The sequence below is a fragment of the Lepidochelys kempii genome, chromosome 3 (assembly GCF_965140265.1).
Source record: "Lepidochelys kempii isolate rLepKem1 chromosome 3, rLepKem1.hap2, whole genome shotgun sequence".
In the NCBI taxonomy this organism is placed as follows: domain Eukaryota; kingdom Metazoa; phylum Chordata; order Testudines; family Cheloniidae; genus Lepidochelys; species Lepidochelys kempii.
Genome location: NC_133258.1, coordinates 81718521 through 81744942, shown reverse-complemented (window position 1 = coordinate 81744942; position 26422 = coordinate 81718521). Strand labels below are relative to the sequence as shown.

Below are 26422 nucleotides of genomic sequence, written 5' to 3'. Positions count from 1 at the left end.
TTTTGTAATTTTAACAGGAGCCCTTAAATATGAGCCTGACCTTTGTACTGCTGACACCACCTGTGAGAAGGGTTATACAAAGAAACAATGACATATCAGTGCATTGAGTGCCAATATGGTGAAATCTGAAGTTACAAATCATTATGGTTCTTTAAATTGGGCACTGAGGTAAAGGACTTGTATGGACAATAATACATTATGGTGCTAAGAACAGCAACAAAGCAGGCGCACCTTCCTCTGTAGCTCAGGGTTGCCTTCTTATGGGAGTTATTTCCCAGCTATCTTTCTGGGGCTGGCCCTTTAAAATTGGCAGAGCCAATAGCCTTAAACGTGCCATTTTGTTGCTGACTGTCATCTTTCCCTCTTCCAGCTGGTAAGTATCTATCTGCTGTGGTTTCCTTTCCTTATTCTTGAGGAACTGGTGCAGTTTCACATGAATGTAATCACCAGAGTGGCTTGGTGCCAAATTTCTGTTGTACTAATTATATAGTTTTAATTTATGAATGCAAGAGTAATGCTATTTAAAACTTTTTTTGTTTGACTGGTTTATTATGAATACTCTTACTTAATAATATCTGAAATCTGGTAGGTTCCTAGCACAGAAAAATGCTGTAAAGGACTATTTGTTCCTGACATCATAGACGCCGACTCTGTGGGTGCTCTGGGGCTCGAGCACCCACCGGCAGCCCCCTCATCAGCTCCTCCCCCGAGGGCCTCCCGCCCACTGGAAGGCCCTGTGGATCAGTGCCTCCCTCTCTGAGCCTCCTGCATGCCACGAAACAGCTGGGGGGGGAGCAAGGACACGGTGTGCTTGGGGGAGGGGGTGGGGCAGGAAGAGGTGGGGAGGGGTGAAATGAGGCAGGGCGAGGGCTGGGAGGAGGTGAGGTGGGAAGAGGCTGGGCACGGTGGTGCCTTGGGGGAGAGGTGGACTGGGGGCAGGGCCTGAGGCAGAGCCAAGGGGCGAGCACCCACTGGCGCATTGTAAAGTCAGTGCCTGTGACCGACATCTCTCAATAAGTTTCTTCTTCGTTTTCGTTATCTAGTTTGTCCTTCAGCTGATAACTTTTCTTACTTCTTGTTGGTATTAATTTTGTGTTTACAGATTTTCACTTGATTAATAGATAATATATTTGTATAGAAGTAACCCTGATAAAGTTCCCAAATGACACAAAAATTGGGCATGATAAACAATGAAGAGGACAGGTTGCTGATTCAATGTGATCTGGGCTACTTGTTAAACTGGGCACAAGCAAACAACATGAGTTTTAATATTGCTACATGTAAATGTGTACATCTAGGAACAAAAAAGGAGGACTCTCTCCTGGGAAGCAATTACTCTGAAAAAGATGTGGGGGTCCTGGTGGATAATCAGGTAATATGAGCTCCTGCTGTGATACTGTGGCCTAAAAAGCTAATGCAATCCTGAGATTCATAAACAGGAGAATCTCAAGTGGGAGTTGAAAGATTATTTTACCTCTGTATTTGGCACTGGTGTGTCTATTGTTGGAATACTGTGTTCTGTTCTGGTGTCCGTAATTCAAAAAGGTTGTTGGTAAATGGAAGAGAGTTTAGAGAAAAGCCATGAGTATGATTAAAGGATTTGAAAACATGCCTTATAAGTAATTGAACTCTTTGAGTCTTTCTATAATGGTCTCTTCAGGGTAGCAGAGAAAAAGGGTATAAGATGATCCAATGGCTGCCAGTTGAAACTAGACAAACTCAGACTGAAAAAAAGTTGTAAATTAACAGTGAGAGTAATTAACCAGCGGTAGACTCTTCATCACTGACAATTTTAAAATAAAGAGATAAGATGCTTTTCTAAAAGGATATGCTTTAGGAATTATTTTGGAGTTCTACAGCCTGTTTTTTACAGGTCAGACTAGATCAAGGATCAGCAACCTTTAGCATGCGGCCTGCCAGAGTTTGTTTGTTTACCTGCCGCATCTGCAGGTTTGGCTGATCGTAGCTCCTTGGCCATGGTTCACTGCTCCAGGCCTGCGCCGATTCCTGCCACCCCCATTGGCCTGGAGCGGTGAACAGCGGCCAGGGAGCTGCAATCGGCCAAACCTGCGGATGTGGCAGGTAAACAAACCGGCCCAGCCCGCCAGGGGGCTTACCCTGGCGGGCCGTGTGCCAAAGGTTGCCGATCCCTGGAGTAGATGATCACAATGGTCCCTTCTGATCATGGAATTTGTGAATCAAGTTTGTAGCCCGAGGCCATCTGTTTTCCTTGCTCCATGCATCTGGTCTGTGTCTAAATCCTGACACTTCTTCCTCAAGATCTCTGAGATCTACAAGACTTGTTTACACAGTCACTTGCATGCACAAAAGTAGTTGTGCATGCATTTTGTACCTGAACTTTAGGTCTCCATGTTTGAAATTTTAGCCAAAAGTGTTAAATTTTCAAAGTAGTGCAGTGAGGATTTAACTGTGCAACTTTCTTTTATTCTCACTGGAAGCTGCATGATTAGTCCATGGCATCTCTTTTAAAATATATCCTTTTTAAAGAGTTTAATCCTGCATTATGGTATGCAGATAGAAATAGTGTGTAATGGGAAATGGGCTACTGTACTTACACAGCCACAGATATAAGTGCATTCTGTGACTCAGAAGAGGGGTCAAACCTTACATGGGGAGAAAGGGGTACATCTCATGTACTAGTATGTACAGAATATTGTCTTGACTGAATATTATCTCTAAGATCTGACCTTTTCTCTCAGTTTCTATAGCTGAAGCTCTCATTCAGACCTTCCTCTTCAGCTTTCGCAACCCACATTGCTTTCTTTCAATCTGTACAAAATGCAGCTGTCAAATTCACCTTCCTTTCAGGTCTCTCTGACCATATCAATTACTGCCCTCCCACACTCTTAAATTCTTCTGTCTCCTCTACCACTTCAGTTTAAACTTGGTTCCACCTCTCCCTACTCATCCATCCTTTCCCTTCTTGTGTTGACCCTCCGACCCCTTGGGTCCAAAAATTATACCTCTACACAGGGAATGTACTTCCTGAACTGATTCACGAGGTCACTATCCCCTCTTACCCCAACTCCCTCTGAAAGCCCTACTTTTACCATGACACCTACAAAAAATTCAGACTAATAGTGGCAAAGTAGAGAGGCCATTGGGGATAGTTTTTTATTTCTTTTTAAAATTATATCAGGTAGCCACAAGACATGGTCAATAACCACCTTGATAGCTACTTGTTTGTTATATCCCTTTCCCCTACCCTTTGTGTGTCTGCCTGTCTTTGGGACCATGCCTGCCTGCCATTGTTCATACATTGTGGGTGCTACCAGAAACAAACTAATAATAATTGCTCTTTTGTTGGCAAGGAAGCTATGTAATTTCTGCTTTTCAGCCTGTTTTAGCAAATCAGTTGCTAATCACGCTTTGTCAAACTGAGCCATATTCATCCCTAGCTGTTCATAGATGAAAAGTTCCACATGCTAATCCCTGACCTGCCCAGTCTCCTTGCAGTGAGTTTTGTTCCTCCTTGATCTTACCTTGCTCATTTACTTGACATTATCTAAATTGTAAAGACTGTCTCTTAAAATCACCCATTTCTTTTGAAAAAATAGGCTAAACCATTCATAAATTCTGCAGAAAACATGCCGAAACCTCTGGCTTTGGCTGTTGCCCTGAGGTTTTATCTAGCTAAAGTTAACAGCAGGTGTTTGATGCAATGGAAGGGGGAAAGCAATCACATTAAGCATTAGGTTATTTTGAATTTTCTTATTAGCCATGACAGCTACACATTCCATGAACAAATGTTAATTAGTTTGAATTTTGTTTACTTTTGTGTTCTGTGTTGATTTTAGATTAATTGCTTTACTACTGAGAATATGTTCTTTTCACTAATTAATGGTAACTAATTTAAAATATATACATGCTAGACTAACAATTAGTTTGCAATGAGGGAAACTGTTCCTCCATCTGTGTGGGGAAAAAAATCACTTTTTCTGTTTTAATTTTTGTAAGAGGTTTTTAAAAAATTACTTGGAGTACTTCAGTGTCTCTAATGACTGAATGGCAAAGTCCTCTTTATTTAGGACTGAGGAGGAAATGCCTATCTTTGGGATTTGGGTTGTAGGCACTTTTGACGTAACTAATGGTACAACAGGAACGTTGGAACAAGAGAATAGTCATAATGGATCAGACCCAAAGTCCATCTAGTCCACTATTCTGTCTGTGACAGTGGCCAATCCCAGATGCTTCAGAAGAACGTATATGAACCCTGCAGTTGGTTGATGTGGGGTAAATTGCCCTTCATGAAACTCTTCTTCTTCTTAACTTCTGACTATTAAGGGTGTCTTAAGCCCTGAAGCATGAGGCATTACATGAATAATAAGTCAGTACTAAAAAAAAAAAAGGGGGGGGGGCTTTGGAAGGGATGTAAGTGTCCAATCCCTCTTTGAATGTTGCTAAGATCTTTGCCTTGATATCTAGTGGTAATGCGTTCCATAGTATTTCCTTTTATAACACATAATTTACTATCCTACACAAGTTCACCTTTCCATTTCATTGACTGCCCCCCCCCTTTTTTTTGAGATGGGTAGAGCAGATGCTCCCAATATACTTTCTCAGTTGTAGTCATTATTTTATCATGTCCTCTCTTATTTGTCTCCTCTCTAAGGTAAACAATCCCAATATTTTCAGTCACCCACAGCTTCCCACACCCCAAAACCAGAAAATAACCAACCAGAGATTAATTCAAACCCAAATAGTACCTGTAAGACCTAGTGGGTCTTGAAACCAGGCCTGCCGAGCTACCAGGCAGCAAATACTCTCATGCTGCAACCCAGTAACAGTTGCAACCAGCTTGTACTCTATCCACAGCCCATTGTGGTCACAGACCACAGAAAGTTCCACCTCAAAGACTCTTAACAGGAAGCAGTCTCATGGCTCCTGATTGGCTCCCTACCCAATATAAACCCAAGGGACGTTCCAGGAAGTGTCTAGGCAACAGTGGCTCTCCTGTAGCTACTGTGGTCATTCCTGCTCTTTAATCCCTTTGGCCTTAGCTTTATTTGGACTCACCTCCTGACCTGCAGCATGAAACCTTACTCAGACTCTGATCCTTGATATCAACCCCATCCTGTAGTTTGACTAGGAACTCCTCCACTACTCTGTCTCAGGTTTGACCCTTCTGTGACCCTTGGTCCTGAGTGCCATTGTCAGGATCTTGACAATACCCTAAAGTACTAGCCCTTATGTCATTCCCCAAAAGCCTTGGTGAAGAGTGAGGCCTTGCAGGGTGAATTCAGGCTATTTCAACCCAAGGGTGGGAATGAAATCCAAAATTGAGGGCCCCTCACAAAGAGCAGCTCCCTCTTATATGCAGGCTGCTCAAGCACCTTTCCTGTTAACTCTGGTTACAAGCCTGTCCTGCTTCAGTGGTGAAGTAAAGGCAGCAATTAGAAATAATATATAACACATGGGAAAATGAGACATGGATAGCAATAAATATAAATTAGAAGTTCTGAAGTGTAGATTAGGGAAGCTAAAGATGTTAGCAGAAAAGTCCATGGTTGGCAAGGGTTAAGGACAATAAGAACATCAGTAAGTATAGTAGGAATAAAAGAAATCCTAACAGTGCTGTAGGCTCAGTACTAAATGGAGATGGTAAAATTGTTAACGATGCGGAAAGGCAGAAGTGTTCAATAGTTATTTATGTTCTGTAACTGGAAAGAACAAGAATGATGTACATGTGTAATATGAAGATGGACTTTCCAGTCCATTAGCAACTGTGGATTATGATAGAATACATTTGCTGCTAGGAATAAATGTTTTTACATTTGTAGGCCTGGGCAGTTGACACCCAAGATTACTAAAAGGAGTTGACTGAGGAGATCTCTAGCCTGCTGGTGTTTAATTTTTAATCTTGGAATAGCAGGGAAATTCCAGAAGACTGGAAGTGTGTTAATGTTGTGCAAATATTCAAAGCACAATGACCCAGGTAACTTAGGGCTGGTTAGCCTGACGTCAGTCCAAGCAAAATAATGGAACATCTGTGTGATGGGGTTGGGACTCACCACCACGGCGCCTCCTGTTGGTAACTCTGGGAATTAGCTCCGTCCATGTGGAGCGCCCTCCGCTGGTGGTGTCCCATCCATCTCTCGCCCTCTGGCGTCAGGACCTGCGCTGTCCCTTCTCACAGCGTCCTATTCAGGACACTGCCCTCTAGCAGTCCCCCCTAGTCCACGCTCACCCCCTTCCAGGTGGGGGTTAACAGCAGTCTTCTCTTCAGCCCAGCCACAGTGGCCAACCACATCCGCAAAGTCTAACCCCTTCTATCAGGGGTCAGGTGCAGACCACTATTTCCATTTCTAACGTCCGGGTGTAGTACAAGGGTGGGGAACCAGGCTCTACTCTGGGTCCTGGCGCAGGGACCCTCTGGTGGCAGCCTCCCTACCCTCCTTCTCTCCCCTTGTCCGCCTCTCCTCCCTGGGCCGCTTCCCCTTCGGCCCCCTGGCACCTTGTGGGCCCTTCTATCGGGGACTGCTGCCTGGCAGGTATTGGGCTGGAGCTCTCCTCAGCTCCCGCACGGCTGCACTGCGCTCCTTCACTCAGGAGACAGACCTTCTCCCTTGAAGGTCTGGGAGAGACTGACTGCCTCTTGCCTGGGCAGCCTTTATATAGGGCCTACCCTGGCCCTGATTGTTGGATCATATTAAAGAAGTTCTGTATTAAAATCACAAATGAGTTTGATTCCCCATAGTTTAAATTCCAGGGTATTACTAATTAAGAGGTCTCTTGGTTTTTGGACTCTTGGTTTTACTGTTTCTCTCTCTGTGTGAAACTTGCAAGCTGCTAATTCTGTTAGTACATCCTAAGATAGAGTCTGTTCTCAAAGCAATACTTTGTAACAACAACTACTCACAGAGAGAGAGAGAGAGACTCAAAGTGATACTTTGTAACAACAGAAATAGCACAAAGACTCCCCGCCCTTTTGTTATATTTATCTCGCTTTGTTAACAATTGTGATTAAAATAGAGATAGAGGATGTATGTGGATGGATTCTTGGTGTGGATAATAAATGAATGATCAGGGAGGTGCCAGCCTAAGAATCCAGTGTCGATCGGCTGAAGAAGGCGTCAAGTGGAAACAACCAGAGGACCCCGGAGAGCAGACTGGAATCCACCCAACAGCCTCAAGGATGGGAGAACTGAAGAACAAGATAACATCTGGCAGCAGAGAGCCATCAGGAATATGCCATCTGCTGATTGATTCAGCAACAGCATGATGAAGCAATTTCCATAGACTGGCATAGGAATAAATTCCTATAAAACTGGACTTTAGAAACTGAGAATTTTGGGGTCTGATTCTGGAAACCAACTTCCAGAAGCATCAGATGTGCATCTGACAAGGCCCTGCTCCCTCCTTGTGTCCAGGCCACCTGGCCAGTGGCTTGGCACAAGCAACTCTAAGGCTGGTAACTATGATAACAACCTTGCAGAACCTCTGTGTGTGTGTGTATGAATGAATGTGTGAATAAATATGAAATTGAATAGAAAGTTATAGCTATAACTGCTTACTATGATTCTTTCTGTATACACAATAAATGTGGCATTTTGCCTTATTCCCTTTAAGATCCTGCCGGTTTTTATTTTATTGGTATAACATGATTGGCTCCCCGCAGGCCCTCTCTGATTGGCTGCAGCCACTCTGGCCTGCTGAGGCCCAATCTGGCTTGGGGGTGGGGCACTGCCCCACCCCAATCTGGTACAGGATTCCATCAATAAAGAATTAAATGATGGGAATATAATTAATGCCATTCAATGTGGATTTATGGAAAATAGGTCTTGTCAAACATACCTCATTTTATCCTGTAGCAAAAAAACTTCAGGACCAAATTTCAAAGAGAAACTGCTGAGCTTCAGTTCATTTGCAAATTTGACAACATCAGCTCAGGATTAAACAAAGACTGTGAATCGCTAGCCAACTACAAAAGCAGTTTCTCCTCCCTTGGTGTTCACACCTCAACTGCTAGAAGAGGGCCTCCTCCTCCCTGATTGAACTAACCTAGTTATCCCTAGCCTGATTCTTGCTTGCATATTTATACCTGCCTCTGGAAATTTCTACTACATGCATCCAACAAAGTGGGTATTCACCCACGAAAGCTTATGCTCCAATACATCTGTTAGTCAAAAAGGTGCCACAGGACTCTGTCATTTTTAATTACCTTTAATTTGGTTGCTAAAAGTAACTGGATACATGTAATATATTTAGATTTTTGTAAAGCACTTGACTTGGTACATGCAACATTCTGATTTTAAAAATTAGCACTATACTATATCATAGAGCACACATTAAATGGATTAAGAACTGGCTGTCAGATCTCAAAAGTAGTTGTCAATGGGGAATCAGCATTAAATGGGGTTTTTCTAGAGGGGTTCTGTAGGGCCCAATTAGTACTAGGCCCAATGTTCAACATTTTCATTGATGGTCTGGAAGTGAATATAAAATCACAGCTGATAAAATTTGTGGATAACATAAAGATGGGTAAATAATAATGAAGATAAGGCAGTCATACAGATTGATCTGGATCGCTTGGTAAGATGGGCCCATTCAAACTTCATGTGTTTTTAATACAGTGTGACAAAGTCAGGCTGGATATTTGTAAGATAGTGGTGGAAGACAGGTATATTAGTGTAAGCGGGGGATGGTACGGCTATTCTGGGGAACTTTCCAGGTTTATACACTACCCTGGTGAAATGGGCTAGCAACAGAATCTGAGTCCTTGCTCTTACTCCCTTTACTCAGAGGTTTGCCTGAGCACGAGGACTTGTTAATTGTGTCCCCTTTAAAACAGTCTCTAAGCTGCTAATGGCTTTAACTCCAAAAGCAAGCCAAAAAGTGTCTGTGTTAATGCAAATTACCTAACTAATAAAGGTAAAAGCCATTGAAACCTGGCCTGCCTATAAAACAAACAAAGGAAAATAGGGGGATAATTCCTTTGTTTTGCCTGCAATCAGCAAGGGTATTTATAAATGTGTGTATACGTGTGTGTGTGTGTATATATATATATATATATAAAAATTTTAAGCAATAATCTGCCCCCCCCCAAAGGGGTAAAAATATGGGGTTTTTTTGTCTTTCAAAACAACAAAAGAGCTAATACCAGCTAAAAAGCAACCCAAAATATCGAATCTACTGTCACAATAGAAATTGTGTTTTCTGTTCTATGTTTTGTCTTGTGTTGTTTGTTTGTCTTGTTGTCTAGCACTGTTGTGTATCAAATGCTGTAAAAAAACCCTCCTCAGATAGCAGACACCATATTAGGAAAAATTGGTTTTAAAGCAAAAACCATAAAAACTATAAACCTAAAAATAAATTAAGCTCTCTGTCCCAGCTACAAAATAGCCTAATACAAAACCAAATAAAAATAAAAAACATACTGCAAAAGCTATGAAATGTACTAAAATGCATATACTTGCTTTGTTCACCTTAAAACATAAAATGTTTTAAATAATATCAGAAAACACTAAGGTTTTAATACACTTGCTAAAGCAAAAAAAATCATCACTATTTAATACTTATCAATATGAATGGATGCAGTATGTTTTTAGCATAGTAAGGCCAAACCTTTTAATTAAAAACATTATTATTAAAAACGCACACCAACAAGCTCTAAAAGCAAAAATATGGAAAGTTAGCCCACTCCTCATAAGGCACATGGAATCCTTCTGGCTACCCCAGACCTGGAGCCAGTGGGCTGGAGCGGGAGGGAAGCTATTGGACACCAGAGGTTGTACCAAGTGGACTCCTCAAAAGTGGGTGTGCTTGTCCTTGCCTGTTGCTCCAAAGCCCTGTAGTAAAAACATTTTACTAAACTCCTATATATAAAATAAATAATAAAACCAAAATACTGTATAAGTAGTAATATGTATATATTAAATAAATAAATAAATGTTAAGAACCCGCTAATAAACAAATATAAAGTACTATGTTTACCAATAATCACATTTACTATTTGCCACAACCAAAAAAGTCTCAGCTTTGCCCAGTTGAGGGAGGAGCTATATAAAACCTGCAAAGCCATAAAGGCCACTTTAAATTTAAAAAAAAAAGCCAAATATAAAAAAATCATTATTAAAAACATCCAAAAATAGAAAATTAAAAATACAATAATGTTGCAAAAGCTAGGGAAGGGGGCCCACACTCTGGATGCCACGTGGGTGGGTCCATACCCCATTGTGAATCCATCTCCCCGGTAGTGTACCAGCTTCAGCTACCCAGTAAATTAAAATGGGCGCATGCCAATCTGCTCAAAACATATGTTTCTCCCTAGATTTCTGGTCATGGCATCGTGGGCCTCGGTTGTAAACCAGCCACCTGCCTGGACCATCTGGGTTTCCAGCTGTCCATAAAATTACCTGAATAATTATAATGCTAAGGATGGAAAATAACTCCAAAGGCTTTCCCTGGCTCGAGCTGCTGATGGGTCCCAAGTCATAGTGTGGCAGAAGGCTGAAGGGGAGGTGCCTTAAAAATAGTGCATAGTCCAGATAGACACAGCAGGGCCACAGCAAAATACCTGGTGGGTGGCTCCAAACCTCCCCTGGTCCCATGGGGACAAACCCTGTTCCTCCTGTGGTGGCCTGGAGTGGAATAAAAGGCCCTTTGGCAAGAATAGCAGCCCCTAGTCTGTGGACACAATATTATTGTTGTAACCTCCTAAACCAGGCAAACAACATCCATAACTGAAGCCAGGAAGGGCTGGAATGAAACAACTAATAATTTAGGGAGTTTTTCATCCATGCCTCAGTTTCCCCAATAGGCACATTTGTGTTGTTCTCTTTCTTTCCCTCTTGCTTCATTAATAGAGCAAGGCAGCAATAGCAAGAGCCCAGGGACACCCTGAACTGGAGTGGTGGGACTGCTCTTGCTGCCTCAGGCCTGCAAAATTGGTTAGTGTAATACAATATATGTATAATGGCACATCTCTATGGGAATCCTTGGGTGTCCAATGCTTTTGTCCTCCTTTGTTAATTTTACCACTGTTCAGAATTGGCCATAATAATAATAAAAAAAAGTCAATTATCCATTGGAGCGGGGGGAAGGTCAATTGTGGCTTAGCATCCTGGGAATGTGGTATCACATATTATCGGGAATTGAGTAGTCCATCTCAACGTGTGGGAGGTGGCTCCCCCCAAGAACGTGGCTAAGCGGTATGTGCTGACTACATCTTCGGACTATCAGCACATATAAATTGCAAAGGGCAACACTTAGCAGCTGTGGCCTATAAAACCCCCTCAGATAATATATTTTAAAAAAGGCAATGTCAGGCCACTTTTATAAGGTGCTTCTAAAAGCCAAGGCAAATCAAAAATCAACAGAGGACCCTGAACAACCTGTGTGCACAGAACAGAACTCCCGTCCACCTCTCCCCCTCTTCTTCTTACTTTACACCCAGGCCTGGCCAGCCTCGCGTAGTGCAAGCATGAGTATGAAAGAAGGTTAGGGCTTGGGGCACTAACGCTTTCTTCCTTCCTCTAAGTGACATGGGGACCATCCACCCCGCACTCTTCACTATTATTTTATTATTTTATCAATAAAGCTTTAAAACTCAGTTACTTGGTGTGTTCTGTCATCTCCTCCCTAAAAATCCTGTGGCCTCAGCCTAATCACCTAACACACCAGGCAAATTAGTAACAAAAATCTGTCACAGACTCCCCTTCCACTCTCCTGGGTGGCAGAGAACTTGTAACCCTGACAAGGCTGGGCCCAGGATTCCTGGGAGGGCTTGACCTCAATCTTGTCATTGTCACTTAGGTCAGGGGCTAGGGTGTCCCAGCTCCAGGGTGGTCTCTCTGCAGTGGACACTTTCCTGACCCACTGATCATTGCATAGAATTCAAAATAAATACAATTTATTGAACAGCAACTAATTTTAAAAAAAGGAAAAAATGGAAAAGGTTAAAGGAAAACACATACATTCCACAGATGATGTTTGTGGTTTCCCTGTGCCACAGAGTGGGGTAAGGGCAGTTCACAGTCTGTTCCTCACATGTGCCAGGTCTCCTGCCCAGGCCCTGGCTGTGCTGCAGGTCGGACACTTGCTCTGGCAGTGGCCACACGTCCTGAGGCTCTAGGTGGCAGGACCTTTCTTCCCAGCATCAGTCCCCCCTCGGGGTTACGATTCCCCCTCCAAGTCTGGCAGGTAAAGCCTCTTGGCTGGGCCCTCTGCCCAGGTTCCCCCTCACTCTCCCCAGCTGCTCACCGCACCCAGCTCCGGACTGTTCCAGCCCCAGCATTGCTCCTGTTGCTCTGCCTCCAGCTCACTAGGCTGCTTCTCTGGCTCTTGTTGCAGCTCTCCTCCCAGCACAGATCTGCTCTCTGGCTCTTGCTGTTGCAGCTCTGCTCCCAGAACTGACCTGCTCCCTGGGCTCTTCTCTAGCTCGCTCTGGCTCTAGCCGGCATGGCTCTGCTCAGCTCAGGCTCCTGCTCTCTTCTTAACTCAGCCCCACTGTGGCCCAGGCAGTTCCAGCTCACAGGGAGGATGGGATCCCCCTGGCCTCCTGACTCCCTCATTAGCCTACCTGCCTGCACTGTCAATCAGGCTGACCGGGAGCATTGGCCTCTCCCCATTGCCCCTGGGGACTGTCAGCCTCATGGCCCTGATTTCCCTTCAGTCCTCCCCCTTCCTTTTGCTACTGGGAACTAGCTAACCAACCCCCTGCCCAACTAAGTTTTAGTAAGGGGCCAACAGTCCCCTTAAATTAGCCCTAGAGTGATAAAGGCCCTTTTCCCTATAAGCTGAAAAGAGGTTACCTCAGGTCAACTAGGGACACCTGCTTCCAATTAAGTGCTGCCTGGGACCTGTAAAAACTCATCTCCTGGGAGGAGTGAAGAAGGAGAGACAATCTGCTGTAGGGTTAATGGCAGCAGGGGAAAAGTCTTCTACAGAGTGAGAGGCTGCTTTCCTTCCTACAGGGAAAACAATCAGATTGCCTACCTGTTTAGGGGAAGGCCTGGGGCTAATAACAAAACAACACCCTTCCCCCCCGCCGGCTAGGAAAAGGTATCCCCCTTTGTTTTATGTTTCGGCATTTGTTACTTTTGTTTGGTGGAGGAGCACTCCTACCCCAAGGACTACCTTGAAAATATTGATAAATAAACCCAGAGTAGGAAAGAGAAACATTGTCCAGAGTGGGGCTGATTTACTCCAAGCCCTGGCACTGCCAGAGGAGGAAGTGCTAAGCCCAGCAAGATGGAGAAGATGCCTTGTCATAACAGCCAAATGCAAAGTTACATGTCTAGGAACAAAGAATGCAGGCCATAACTCCAGAATGGGAGGCTGTATCCTGGAGAGGAGTGACTCTGAAAAGGATTTAGTCCTCACCATGGACTAGCAACTAAACATATGTAGGGGCAGGATTGTATAATTGTACTATAACCTAGACAAATTGGAGGATTGGGCCAAAAGAAATCTGATGAGGTTCAATAAGGATAAGTGCAGGGTCCTGCACTTAGGACGGAAGAACCCAATGCACAGCTACAGACTAGGGACTGAATGGCTAGGCAGCAGTTCTGCGGAAAAGGACCTAGGGGTGACAGTGGACGAGAAGCTGGATATGAGTCAGCAGTGTGCCCTTGTTGCCCAGAACGCCAATGGCATTTTGGGATGTATAAGTAGGGGCATAGCGAGCAGATCGAGGGACGTGATCGTTCCCCTCTATTCGACATTGGTGAGGCCTCATCTGGAGTACTGTGTCCAGTTTTGGGCCCCACACTACAAGAAGGATGTGGATAAATTGGAGAGAGTCCAGCGAAGGGCAACAAAAATGATTAGGGGTCTGGAACACATGACTTATGAGGAGAGGCTGAGGGAAATGGGATTGTTTAGTCTGCGGAAGAGAAGAATGAGGGGGGATTTGATAGCTGCTTTCAACTACCTGAGAGGTGGTTCTAGAGAGGATGGTTCTAGACTATTCTCAGTGGTGGAAGAGGACCGGACAAGGAGTAATGGTCTCAAGTTGCAGTGAGGGAGGTTTAGGTTGGATATTAGGAAAAACTTTTTCACTAGGAGGGTGGTGAAACACTGGAATGCGTTGCCTAGGGAGGTGGTGGAATCTCCTTCCTTAGAAGTTTTTAAGGTCAGGCTTGACAAAGCCCTGGCTGGGATGATTTAATTGGGGATGGGTCCTGCTTTTGAGCAGGGGGTTGGACTAGATGACCTCCTGAGGTCCCTTCCAACCCTGATATTCTATGATTCTATAAGAATGAAGGTATCAGTGTATGATTTGATCATCCTGCCAGCCACCCTTTTTGAACAGCAGAAAGAAATGAGCCTCGGGACATTGGTAGAAATGTATCCTGACAGACTGCGGGTGCTTCTTATAAGTATAACATTTTGGGTGGAGAACTGCGAGAGGGGGAAGAGTATATGTGCTGTAATTATTGACAATACTGCTAAGTGATCATTCAGGTGTGCACACAGCTGTTCATAGAGATACCGGGCAGTAAAAAGGGAATAAGGTGTGGTTAATATTGTATTCACTGTTGGTATTTTATGAATTGAGAATTTGTATGATTAAGAGATACACACACCCTCGTTCGTAGTAGGGCTGAGAGACAGGAGAGAAGTTTAGCATCCCTCCCTCCACCCTGGGCAGCTGGGGAGAAATAATTGGAGGTGGGTATACCCCCGGTTGTAGTATGGTCAGGCAGTAGGAGGACTGTCACGGTTCCTCCCCCACTCTGAACTCTAGGGTACAGATGTGGGAACCTGCATGAAAAACCTCCTAAGCTTATCTTTACCAGCTTAGGTCAAAAACTTCCCCAAGGTACAAAATATTACCCCCGTTATCCTTGGACTGGCCGCTACCACCACCAAACTAATACGGGTTACTGGGGAAGAGCTGTTTGGACGCGTCCTTCCCCCCAAAATACTTCCCAAAACCTTGCACCCCACTTCCTGGACAAGGTTTGGTAAAAAGCCTCACCAATTTGCCTAGGTGACTACAGACCCAGACCCTTGGATCTTAAGAACAATGAACAATCCTCCCAACACTTGCACCCCCCCTTTCCTGGGAAATGTTGGATAAAAAGCCTCACCAATTTGCATAGGTGACCACAGACCCAAACCCTTGGATCTGAGAACAATGAAAAAGCATTCAAGAAGACTACAAGATTACAAGAAGACTTTTAATAAAAAATAGAAGTAAATAGAAATAAAGAAATCCCCCCTGTAAAATCAGGATGGTAGATATCTTACAGGGTAATTAGATTCAAAAACATAGAGAACCCCTCTAGGCAAAACCTTAAGTTACAAAAAAGATACACAGACAGAAATAGTTATTCTATTCAGCACAATTCTTTTCTCAGCCATTTAAAGAAATCATAATCTAACACATACCTAGCTAGATTACTTACTAAAAGTTCTAAGACTCCATTCCTGTTCTGTCCCCGGCCAAGACGACTACAGACAGACACAGACCCTTTGTTTCTCTCCCTCCTCCCAGCTTTTGAAAGTATCTTGTCTCCTCATTGGTCATTTTGGTCAGGTGCCAGCGAGGTTACCTTTAGCTTCTTAACCCTTTACAGGTGAGAGGAGCTTTCCCCTGGCCAGGAGGGACTTCAAAGGGGTTTACCCTTCCCTTTATATTTATGACAAGGACTTAGAGATCCTCGCTCCAAACTGAAAGAGAAAAAAAACTATAGGTACATACACCCTTGGCTGTAGCATGACTGAGCATAAGAGGAGAGCTTAGGGTTTCTTGCTCTGTCCCTGGGAGGGGTTTTTATATTTGGTGTATGTGGTGTGGCAGAGCCCCACCCCCTGAGAGAAGGGCTGAACCAGGCCAGAGAGGCTGCGTAAACCAGCAGCCAATCAGTGAAGAGCCAGTCAGGACCGGGCAAGGTCCTATATAAAGGCTGCCCAGGTAGGGTATAAGGCAGTTTTTTCCTGGCTGGCAAGGGAGGAGGACTGGCTCCTGACTGGAAAGGTAGCACTTTGGACAGAACAGTGCTGGGGAAGGGCAGAAGGAGTTGGGGAGCTCTGGCCAAGGAAAACCCCAGGCTTCAGGCCTTGCTACAAAGGGCTGAGCAGGTGCACAGGGCTGAAGAGGAAGCGGCCCAGGGACAATAGTTTGACAAGGGGAGAGAAGGAGGGCAGAGAAGCTGCTGCTAGAGGGTCCCTGGGTCAGGACCTAGAATAGCAGGTGGGCCTGGGTCCCCCCTGCCTCCCTCTTGTACTACACCTGGCTGAGAAGGAGGGTGGCCTGATACAGGCTGTGGCTGGCGCCTGCAACAAAGGAGCTAGACTTTGAGGCTACAGTCAGCCACTACAGCTGGTATAGATTGAAGACTGCTGATAACTCCAAACCCCTGGAAAGGGGTGAGATAGGAGCAGTGTGTACTGCCAGAGGGCAGCATCCTGAAGAGAAGGATTCTGAGCGGGGAGCAACGTGGGTCCCCAAAGCAGCAGAGTAGACAAAGGGCAAGGCACCACATGCGAAAGGAACTCCATGACTGAACACAGCTAATTCCCGGAGCATCCAGCTGGAGGCGCCAGCGGTGGTGAGTCTTGACCCCCATCACAGTGTATAAACCCTCTGGGGTAAAAGGCCAAGCAATACAGAGGGGGACTTAGTGTTTCTCCCTCTGGCCCAGAGTGGGTTAAAATGGTAAGCCCCAGCACTGGCATGGGCAAACATAAGATCTTAATTAAAGTGATTAAAAATAACTAAATACCTTAGATACAAAATGTTCAGACAAAAAGAGTTCCCTAAGGACAATACTCAGGCAGAGCTTTAAAAAAAAAGCTGCCATATGTGCAAGAGATCACTCCTTTTACACAGATCTAGCTCTGTTAAACCAAATGCTGAAGGATATAGGCGTTTGGGCAGTGTAGTATTTTTTGTGAGTGATCTTGTGGTGATTTCACAATTTTGAAAAATGTTTAAGGAAAGGGACCAGGAGGGTTGGGGGCTAGCGGAGGAGCCTATCTGGTCCCCATCCTTGCTAAATTGGTAGTGGAACATAGCCTGTGCCCATGGGAAGGGGTGAGTCAGCAAGGAAAGCAGGATTGGGCCCAAACAAGAAGGCAGGCAACAGATTGAAAAACAGGTTGGGAGCCCTGAGGGGCATAGTGGCAGGAGTAGGAAAAGAAGTGAGTACAGACAGGGGAAGTTCAGATCCCTGGGACAATACTTGGAATGGTAATTTAAGCTGATGAAGTAGCATTTTGGGAAATTAGCAAGTGATTTAAGAAGAAAAGAGTAAAGTTAACTCTGTAGATGCTGGAGGGAATTAAGCAATTAAACTTTGTGAAAATGATAAAAAAGAAAAGTGTTAGAGAAAAATAATTCTTGGTTTCTTTGCAGCCATTAAAGAAAAATGGGCCCTTTTTCCAAAGGAATGTCTGTAAATAATCCAGGCAAAGAAACGATCTGATTAAAATCATTTATTATGAACAATTTAGTCAAATTTGCTAAAAACATAAGGGGGTTCTATTGGAACTTAACTGTCCCAAATGTATAAAGGGAATGTAATCTATGTACAAAATGGAGCATTGTAGAAGGGAAAGAAATTTCCTCTTAAGGAAAAGAGAGAGTGTGTGTGTAAATTGATTTGGTATTTAATAATGCCACTAAAAATCCTTTTTGACACTCTAATTCAAAGTTGCAAGACTGACAGACTCTTTTTCTGGACACAGGTGATTAGTGTTTGGCGTTGAGATTTGGCATTTAACCCTTAAGAGGTAACTCAATGCTTTACAAAATTTAAAATGTTGGTTTTTTTAAAATTGTGGCTGCAGTAGGACAGTCACAATCAGGAGACTAGGGAGATATTCTGGATTTTGTTTTTTGTAACAAAATAGCAGATGAAAGCTGTAGTTAAAGAATAAGAAATTAAAGACAGTACCCCTCTGAAGCAACAGCAGGGGTGAGGTACACAAAACCAAAAGAAGCAATGCTAGAAACACTGAGCCTTAAGATGGCTCCCTGTAATCAAACTGTCACTTTAATAAAGGTACTTGAAAACACTGAGAACAAAAGAAACAGTTACACCTTAGGTAAAAATTAACAGGACTAATATAATGTTATAGAAGTTAAACTATAGAAGGAATGTGCATTTTCCCCAGGACACGTGCAGTGTATATTGTAGAAGGGGTAAAAGAAATGTGAAAACATTCTGTTCTACTTAATTAAAATGCTATTAGGGCTCCAAAGGGAGCCACAATAGGTTGAGTTTTCTTTTTCAGATTGCTGTGTTTTAAAAGCAGAAATTGAAAGTGGAAAAAGTAATCAGAACTCTGGTAAAAGTTGATTGTGTCCCTTTTAAGACAAAGTCTCTGAGCTGCTGATGGCTTTGGATCCAAAAGCAAGCCAGAAAGCATCTGTTAATGCAAATTACCTAATTAAAAAAGAAAGCAGCACAAAGGAACTGCAGATAAAGGACCTATCTGGTCAGCAAACAAATTGTCTAAATAAAAGGCATGGTATAACAAGATACCTTTAATAGATTGAGTGTTAAGAAGCACCCCTGTAACAATGTATAGTGTATAGGATTTTTTGAAAAAAATCCTTTAAGGTCATATGGTAATGATGCTTCTCAGCTATTACCTGTAAATAAACTTAAAGCTTAACACAGCAGGAAAAATATTATAAACTTGGTCTGCTGTATAAGAAGGGAAACTGAGGTATCTGGCCTCATAGATTTAATGACTGAACAGGGGAATAATTTCCCCATAACCCTTAAAAGGTAGAAGCCATTGAAACTTGGCCTGCCTATAGAACAAAACACAGGAAAGTATGGGGGTATGATTTAACAGATTCTTCTGTTTTTGCCTGCAATCAGCAAATTATACGATTTGTAAAAGAGATTTTAAGCAATAATCAGCTACCCCAAAAGTTGTAGAAGAATGTTTTGTCTTTCAGAAAAAGCTGATACCAGCTGAAGAGCAACTCAGAATACCATGAATCTACTGTCAGAACATAAAACAATTTATATTGTGTGTTTTGTTGCTAGCCCTGTGTATTAAATACTGCAGGGAAACATCCTCAGGTAGCAGACACTATATTAGGAGAAATTGGTTTTGGAGCAAGGATTATAAATACTATAGACCTGGAGATAATTAAGAACAAATTAAGCTCTTTGTCCCAGCTACAAGACAGCCTAATACAGAAACAAATGGAAGTGAAAAACGATACTGCTATAGCTATGGGATGTACTGAAATGCAGATACTTTGTCCACCTTGGAATAAAAAAATGTTTTGGGTAATATCAGGAAACACTTTTGATACGCTTGCTAAAGCAAAGAAAAAGATCACCGTTTGATACTTATCAGTTCGAATGGATGCAGTATGTTTCTAGCATAGTAAGGCCAGAATTTTTAATTGGGAAAATTGTTAAAATCTTACACCAACAGGCTCTGGAAGCAAAGATATGAAAAGTTAGCCCACTCCCCATATTGCTCAAGCCGGTGGGCTGGGGATGGAAGCAATTGGACACCAGAGGTTGTACCAGAGTGAACCCCTCAAAAGTGGGAGAGCCCTGTAGTAAAGACATTTCACTAGGATAGTGTATGTGGAATAAATTAAATAAGACCAAAATACTGTATAATGGGCTCTGTGTGTGTTAATTCTTGGGAAGAAGTGTTTTGGGCAGATAAGTGTTAGTAAATGTGATTATTGGTAAACACAGTACTTACATTAACATTTGTTTACTGGTGGGTTGCTATTTGCCACAACAAAAAGTCTCAGCTTATTGTGAGCACTGATGTAACAGGAAGCTACCAATCATCTGTTAAAAGGTAACACTGTTCCTACAACAAACCAAAAAAAATCAATGTGGGAAACCAAACCATTCATATTATACATGCAAATGGGGACATGTTAAGAATTGCCACTGCAGAAAGACAAGTAACAGCTTACCATTGGTATGACATATTTTCTGGATGGTCTCTCACAACTACTGACATACTATCTGTAATGTTACACCCTCTAATTGTTTTAGTTTTAAATTTAATTCGTTTAATTGGGATGTTTGGAATGTGCTGTTGGATAAAAAGAATGTTTGTTAAATTGCAACTGCAAGCTCAAATCACCTCTCAATATGTGACTATAAAACTATTTCAGAGTAACAGCTGTGTTAGTCTGTATTCGCAAAAAGAAAAGGAGTACTTGTGGCACCTTAGAGACTAACCAATTTATCTGAGCATAAGCTTTCGTGAGCTACAGCTCACTTAATTGGATTCACTTCGTCAGATGCATCCGATGAAGTGAGCTGTAGCTCACGGAAGCTTATGCTCAAATAAATTTGTTAGTCTCTAAGCCCCAAGTACGCCTTTTCTTTCTGCAGATTCAGACTAAACAGGACTGCTACTCTGATACCTGTCATAAAAACTGCTGTATTCTTAAAGGTCTCTGTAAAAGACTTTGTGAATGAGGAATGTATGCACCAGGAAAAGATAAGGTGTGAAGGCCATTGTTCTAGCCAGATGGTCAAGGAAGAAGGAGTGAAAAGATTTAATAACACCAGAGAAGGAAGGGCAGATTGACGACCCTGAGGTGAAGGCCGGCACCCCTAAAGATGGGACAATTGATTAAATCAGAACCAGGACAGGGTGACCCTCTCAGAGGTGTATTGGAATATTTACATCAAAAGATACACCACTTAAGTAGTAACCTAGTCACAAACTGACACAGTGAAATCCATAGACTTCAACAGAGAAAAGATTATAAGAACACGGTGCTTGGTTGTGGGACTTTGGGTTTGTCTTGCTACACTCCAGGAGCATTGGATTGTGACTGACAGAACCCTGCTCCCCTCTGTGACCAAGGTGGCTGGCTACTAGATTGAGCCAGACTCTGGCCTCGTACCTATAAACATCGACTGGCAGGACTGTGTGTATGGTGGGTGTGTGGGTGTGAGATTGAAAAGCATATGCTAACTGTTGTATTCTCAAATATGGTGTGCTGCCTTCTCCCCTATAAGAAGCACACAGGATCTTTATAAGTATAACACATGAACTCCCCGTGTGATGCTGTGGCAAAAAGGGATAAAGGGATCCTTTGATATATAAACAGGAGGGGGGTGTAGAGAGGGTTTTTGCCTCTATATATGGCATTGGTGAGATAAATGATATTCATGTAGTTTAGTGTCCCCCTTTTAAAAAGAATGTTGGAATAACTGGAGAGGATGCAGAAAACAAATTTTCAAGGGCTGGAAAAAAAGTCTTGCAGTGAGAGACTTAAACTAAATGGATTCAGCTCTTTATCAAAACAAAGATTGAGAGATTATTTGATTACAGTGTATGAGTACCTTTTATGGAGAGAAAATACCAGGTGCTAATGGACTCTTTAACCTAGCAGACAAAGGCATAACAAGAACCAAAGGGTGGAAATTAAAGCAAGACACGTTCAAACTAAAACTAAGACACTTCACACTTATAACAGTGAGGCTGATTAACTGTTAGAACAAACTACCAACGGAAGCGGTGAGTCTCCATCTCCTGAAGTTGTGACAGATTTTTGTTACCAATCTGCTGCTGCATCAGGTGATCAGGCTGATGCCACAGGATCATTGTGGGGGAGATGACAAAACACACCAAGTGCCTAAATTTTAAAGCTTTATTAATAAAATAACAGCAGAGAGTGCTGGGAATGCTCCCACGTCACTCAGGGGAAGAAAGAAAGCATTAACGCCCCAAGCCCTCACACGCACACTACCCAAGACTGGCCAGGCCTGGGTGTAACGTCAGAAGAAGGGGAGGGGGCAGAGAAGGGTGGACGGGAGTGCTGTCCTGCGCCCAGGCTGTCCAAATCTGCTGTTGCTCTCCAAGTTACTCCAGCTCTCAGGAGGGTTTTAAGTCCTGAGCTCCTTGGGGGTATTCCACTCAGGACCTCTGCTTCTGGTGGTCTTTGTGCCAGTCCAAACCAGCTTGCTGTGGCCTCCTCGGTTTCCCAAAATATCCCAGCTCTGGAGACTTTGTTTTCCCTTCTATTGGCCTTCGCTGTCACTGTCTCATTTGTTCTCACTGCTATCTCTGCAGCTCTACTCAACTTAGTTCTCCACTTCTCATAGCTGGGCAGCTACTGATTTCTTGTCGAGCCCATGACCTTGGGCCGGGGCCAGCGTCTTATCTTCACACGGAGCTAGCTGAAGTGTTGAGTTAACCCATTCTCTGCTCTTCTTCTTCTCCCTCCTCCCCCCCGGACTCTCGTATTCTGCAAAGGAAACTTCCACTCACACACCTTTGACCCTCCCCAAAATGCTTTGCGATGCTTGCAACAGTGTTAGCCACATACAATGCTGATCTGCCTTCCCCGGGGACTCCCAGAGGGAGGGGGCCATTGGGGTGTGACAAAGTCTTCAAATCAAAACTGGGATGCCCTTCTGGAAGATATGCTTTAGCCAAGCATGTTATTGGGTTCAGTACCGGAGTAACTGAATGAACTTACATGGCCTGTGATATATAGAAGGTCAGAATAAATGATCAAATGGTCCCCTCTGTCTCTATATCAATGACTCTCAACCTTTCCAGACTACTGTACCCCTTTCAGGACTCTGATTTGTCTTCTTGTGTACTCCCAAATTTCACCTCACTCAAAACCTACTTGCTTACAGAATCAGACATAAAAATACAAACGTGTCCCAGTACACTAGTATTGAATAATTGCTCATGTTCTTATTTTTTACCATATAATTATAAAATAAATCAATTGGAATATAAATATTTACTTACATTTTAGTGATAGTATATAGAGCAGTCATTGTCTTTATGAAATTTTAGTTTGTACTGACTTCATTAGTGTTTTTTTATGTAACCTATTGTAAAACTAGGCAAATATGTAGATGAGTTGATATAACCTCTGGAAGACCTCTGCGTACCCCCAAGGGTATGCGTACCCCTGGTTGAGAACCACTGCTCTATATGACCTACGGAGAGAGACTAGTTTCCGAAAAGCCACTTTATTTATCAAAGGCTAGTTTTCTACTAGACGTTATACTTAATCCTCTTTGTGAATGCATTGTAAAGACAGTCTACATTTTGCTTCAGCTCCCAAGAATCGGGGTTATGTCTGCAATTTTGTCTCTATTTAAAAGATGGAAACAAAGCATACAATTAAATATATTTTTAAAAGCCTTTGAAATATTTTTAGTTCCCCTCCTTTGTTTACTTTTTAATTTAGTATGTTTAACAGGGAATTATTCTGGTACAAAAATGAAAAGGCTAAGGGAATTGCAACTCTGTTTTACTCGCCATACTGGTCTGTGTTGTGGATATACTTCATTTCTCCTGTAAAAACAAAGAATGTTTTGCTTCTTTTGAAGGAGTGTGTCACAATTTTGATGGAGGAAACATCAGGAACACATTTTGACCACCTGATGGCAGCACCTCACCACGCAGCATTCCAGTCTCAATTATACTGCTTTTGAAAGATCCCTGTACTAAATCCACATATACCTGATGACTAACAGACCAGTGAAGATTGGACCTGTAACTCCTATTGACTTCAGCGTCTTACCTCAATAGAGGCTAAGTGAAGACATTAGAATTGGGTGCGTAGTTGATTGTTTTATTCTTCAGGGTCAGTCAAGAACATTGCAACTCTCCTGAATTGACAGGTTTCAGAGTAGCAGCCGTGTTAGTCTGTATTCGCAAAAAGAAAAGGAGTACTTGTGGCACCTTAGAGACTAACCAATTTATTTGAGCATAAGCTTTCGTGAGCTACAGCTCACTTCATCGGATGCAACTTACGCTCAAATAAATTGCTTAGTCTCTAAGGTGCCACAAGAACTCCTTTTTTTTTTTCTCCTGAATTGGGAGATTTGGTCATAGAAATAGATAAGAGAAATTAGGCACTAGACCGGATGTTTCAAGGGAAAACTTGATCTGAATCTTTCTGGTATGCTACCTGTAGCGCTCTTACCTGCTGCCAACAGGTTTCTGTATTAACATTTATTATTTCTCCCTGTTTTTCAGGAAGAGGCATTGCTCTTGCCCACAAAATAGAAAACTAACACAGTCATATTCTTTCAATCATTTGTTCTTCCATGAAGTATTTCCAAACTATTGCATTTGTTGTTGTTGTTTTTAAAACTATATATAAATCGATCACTGTTATGAGTGGAATGATAATACCTAGCTGTTAGGTAGCACTTTTCAATCAGTAGATCTCAAAGCATTTCACAATGTTTAATATATCACAACATCCCAGTGAGATAGGGAAGTGCTGTCATCCTCATTTTATACATGAGAAATTGAAGCACAGAGAGGCTAAATGATTTGCCCAATGTATAACTTTCTCCTGTTCTTTTAACTGTAGCCAACTAAAATAAATACTACAGCACTTTATGAAAATATAATAATGCTTAGCTCTTGTCCCATTGTGACAAAATGCACCTCTGCATTCACACCGTACACACTATTGTAATAATCTTTGTACAAAATATGCCTTGTGAGGTATAATTTGAAAACTAATAACTCACTGGTCAATAACAATATGGTAAAATGTGTGTAGCAACATTATATGTAAAGTTATGAACATAAGCTGAAATTATGACTACAATGAGTTTACCGGAAAAGTTTACCAGACAACCTGATTCTCAAAGTCAAAGGACAAACTGATGCCTCTAGCCAGATGTCCTCAAAGTTGATGGACCACAACTGGTCAAGTGACCGTTCTCTGGCAATAAAGGGAGGCAGGAACAGATCAATCCGCATTTAGCAAACAACAACATGGAACCTCTTTCACCATGGGGCTCCATGTCTCCTTCCTCACAGTGGGAAGGAATTTTATCTAGAGGTAGGAAAATACATTGCAAAGAGTGACTGGACTATAAAAATGAGGGGTAAGAACACCTCTGGGTGTCTTTCTCTCTCTCTCTTTCTTTCACCTAAGAAAATAAAGGAACCAGAATGTGGGAGGGGTTCTGACCTGAGGATTTGGTCAGTCCTGTTGCTGGGATCGTGTGGTTTTACCATGAGTCAAGTCTAGTTTGTTAAATTCAGCTACTGGAAAGTGTTTATCGTCATTTCTCATGTAACCATTTCCGACTTGAATGTCTTAGATTAAGTGAATACAAGTATATCTCTTTGTAGTTAAATAAACTTTCCCTATTTTTAAACAAAGCTAATCCAATGCTCTGTGTAAACTGAACTGTTCAGTAACTCTGATTAAAGTAGCAAACTGCTGAATACTGACCCCCTTACAATGGCAACAGACCTATACTAGCTGAACTGTCCTGGAGAGTGCAGAACACACATTTTGGGGAAAATCCAAGACTGGGAGTGTGTTGGGATCAGCCAGCAGGTAGTAACCAAGGCTGCTGGAAGCCAGAGTGTGGCTGGTGTTTTGCTGACAGGCTGCTGGGGCAGAGTTGCTGGACCAGGGCTATAGAAGTACACAGACACTCAAGGTGCGACTTGCATGCTGGTAGGCTGTTTGTGAGTGGCCCAGTTTGGAAGCTGCCACAGCAAAGCACTGTGAGGCACCCAAGGTTGAAGGGCAGGTGTGACACAACTCCTCACTGGTCTGGATTGCATCTGGGAATGTGACAACCATAACTCTCAATGTTTTCAGCACTTCATGACACCCCAGTGAACACACCTGTATCATCCACATTTTTCATGGCTGTCGCACCAGATTCTTTCCTGTAGCAAGATACTCTTGACACAGGGAGAGGGGGGCCATCAGGTAGCTGATTAGACTCTTGGATTCTCAAGTTGCTTCAGCTCTGACATAACTAAATAACTTAGGACACTTGCCTATGATTCCTATGGGAGCATGTGACAGCTAAGAGTTGTCATAGAACTCTGCTCCACCCCCTCCTTCCCTGTCATGCTTCCTCTGCCCCCTACACACTGTGTTCCCATGTACCGGAGGTTATAGGTTGGCATACAGGCCAGCTCTACTGGCTTTACACCCAGTTTACACTGGGGCAGCTGGCCAGCTGCAGCCGGATTGCATCCCCTTTGTATTGTTTGACTGACTCAAAAGGGTCAGAACTGATGCTGAGAATGCCTTTGCAACCTATGACAGAGAGCTGATGTATCTTGCAAAAGATCAAACAGAAAATCCTTAGTGGAGCTGGAATCAGATCTCAGAACTTTAACACTCTCAACCCTAACTTAACTCCTGTAAACTAGTCTGCTTTGCTAAACATAGACCTAGAGATCAGGGGTTCTCAAATTTTTCCCTAGTGTGAGCCACATCTTAAAAGTATTTTCCCCTCCCTTTTGTGACTGCATAATGTCCCTATGGCAACTATAGCAAATTATTTGTGTGGAAAATAACGTTAGGAATAGTACCTATATATTTTAGCTGCAGTAAGTCTGTTGTTCCTCTTTAAAAAGTTGATCATACTGTCTCCTTTTGCTCTCTCCTTAGTCTCTGGAAACAAAAAGAGCCAGCAACCCGACCAGACAGCTCTTCAGAGACTGCTAGCAACTGCTCTGTGGACCACAG

At 42.8% G+C, this 26422-nt stretch overlaps 1 long non-coding RNA gene across 1 annotated transcript; it reads left to right on the top strand.

Moving 5' to 3' along the window:
• The first annotated feature begins 122 nt into the window (after positions 1-122).
• Positions 123-26422, top strand: LOC140908208 (uncharacterized). Its single transcript, XR_012157805.1, has 3 exons — positions 123-373; positions 23286-23513; positions 26345-26422. It is a non-coding gene; the product is annotated as an uncharacterized lncRNA (long non-coding RNA).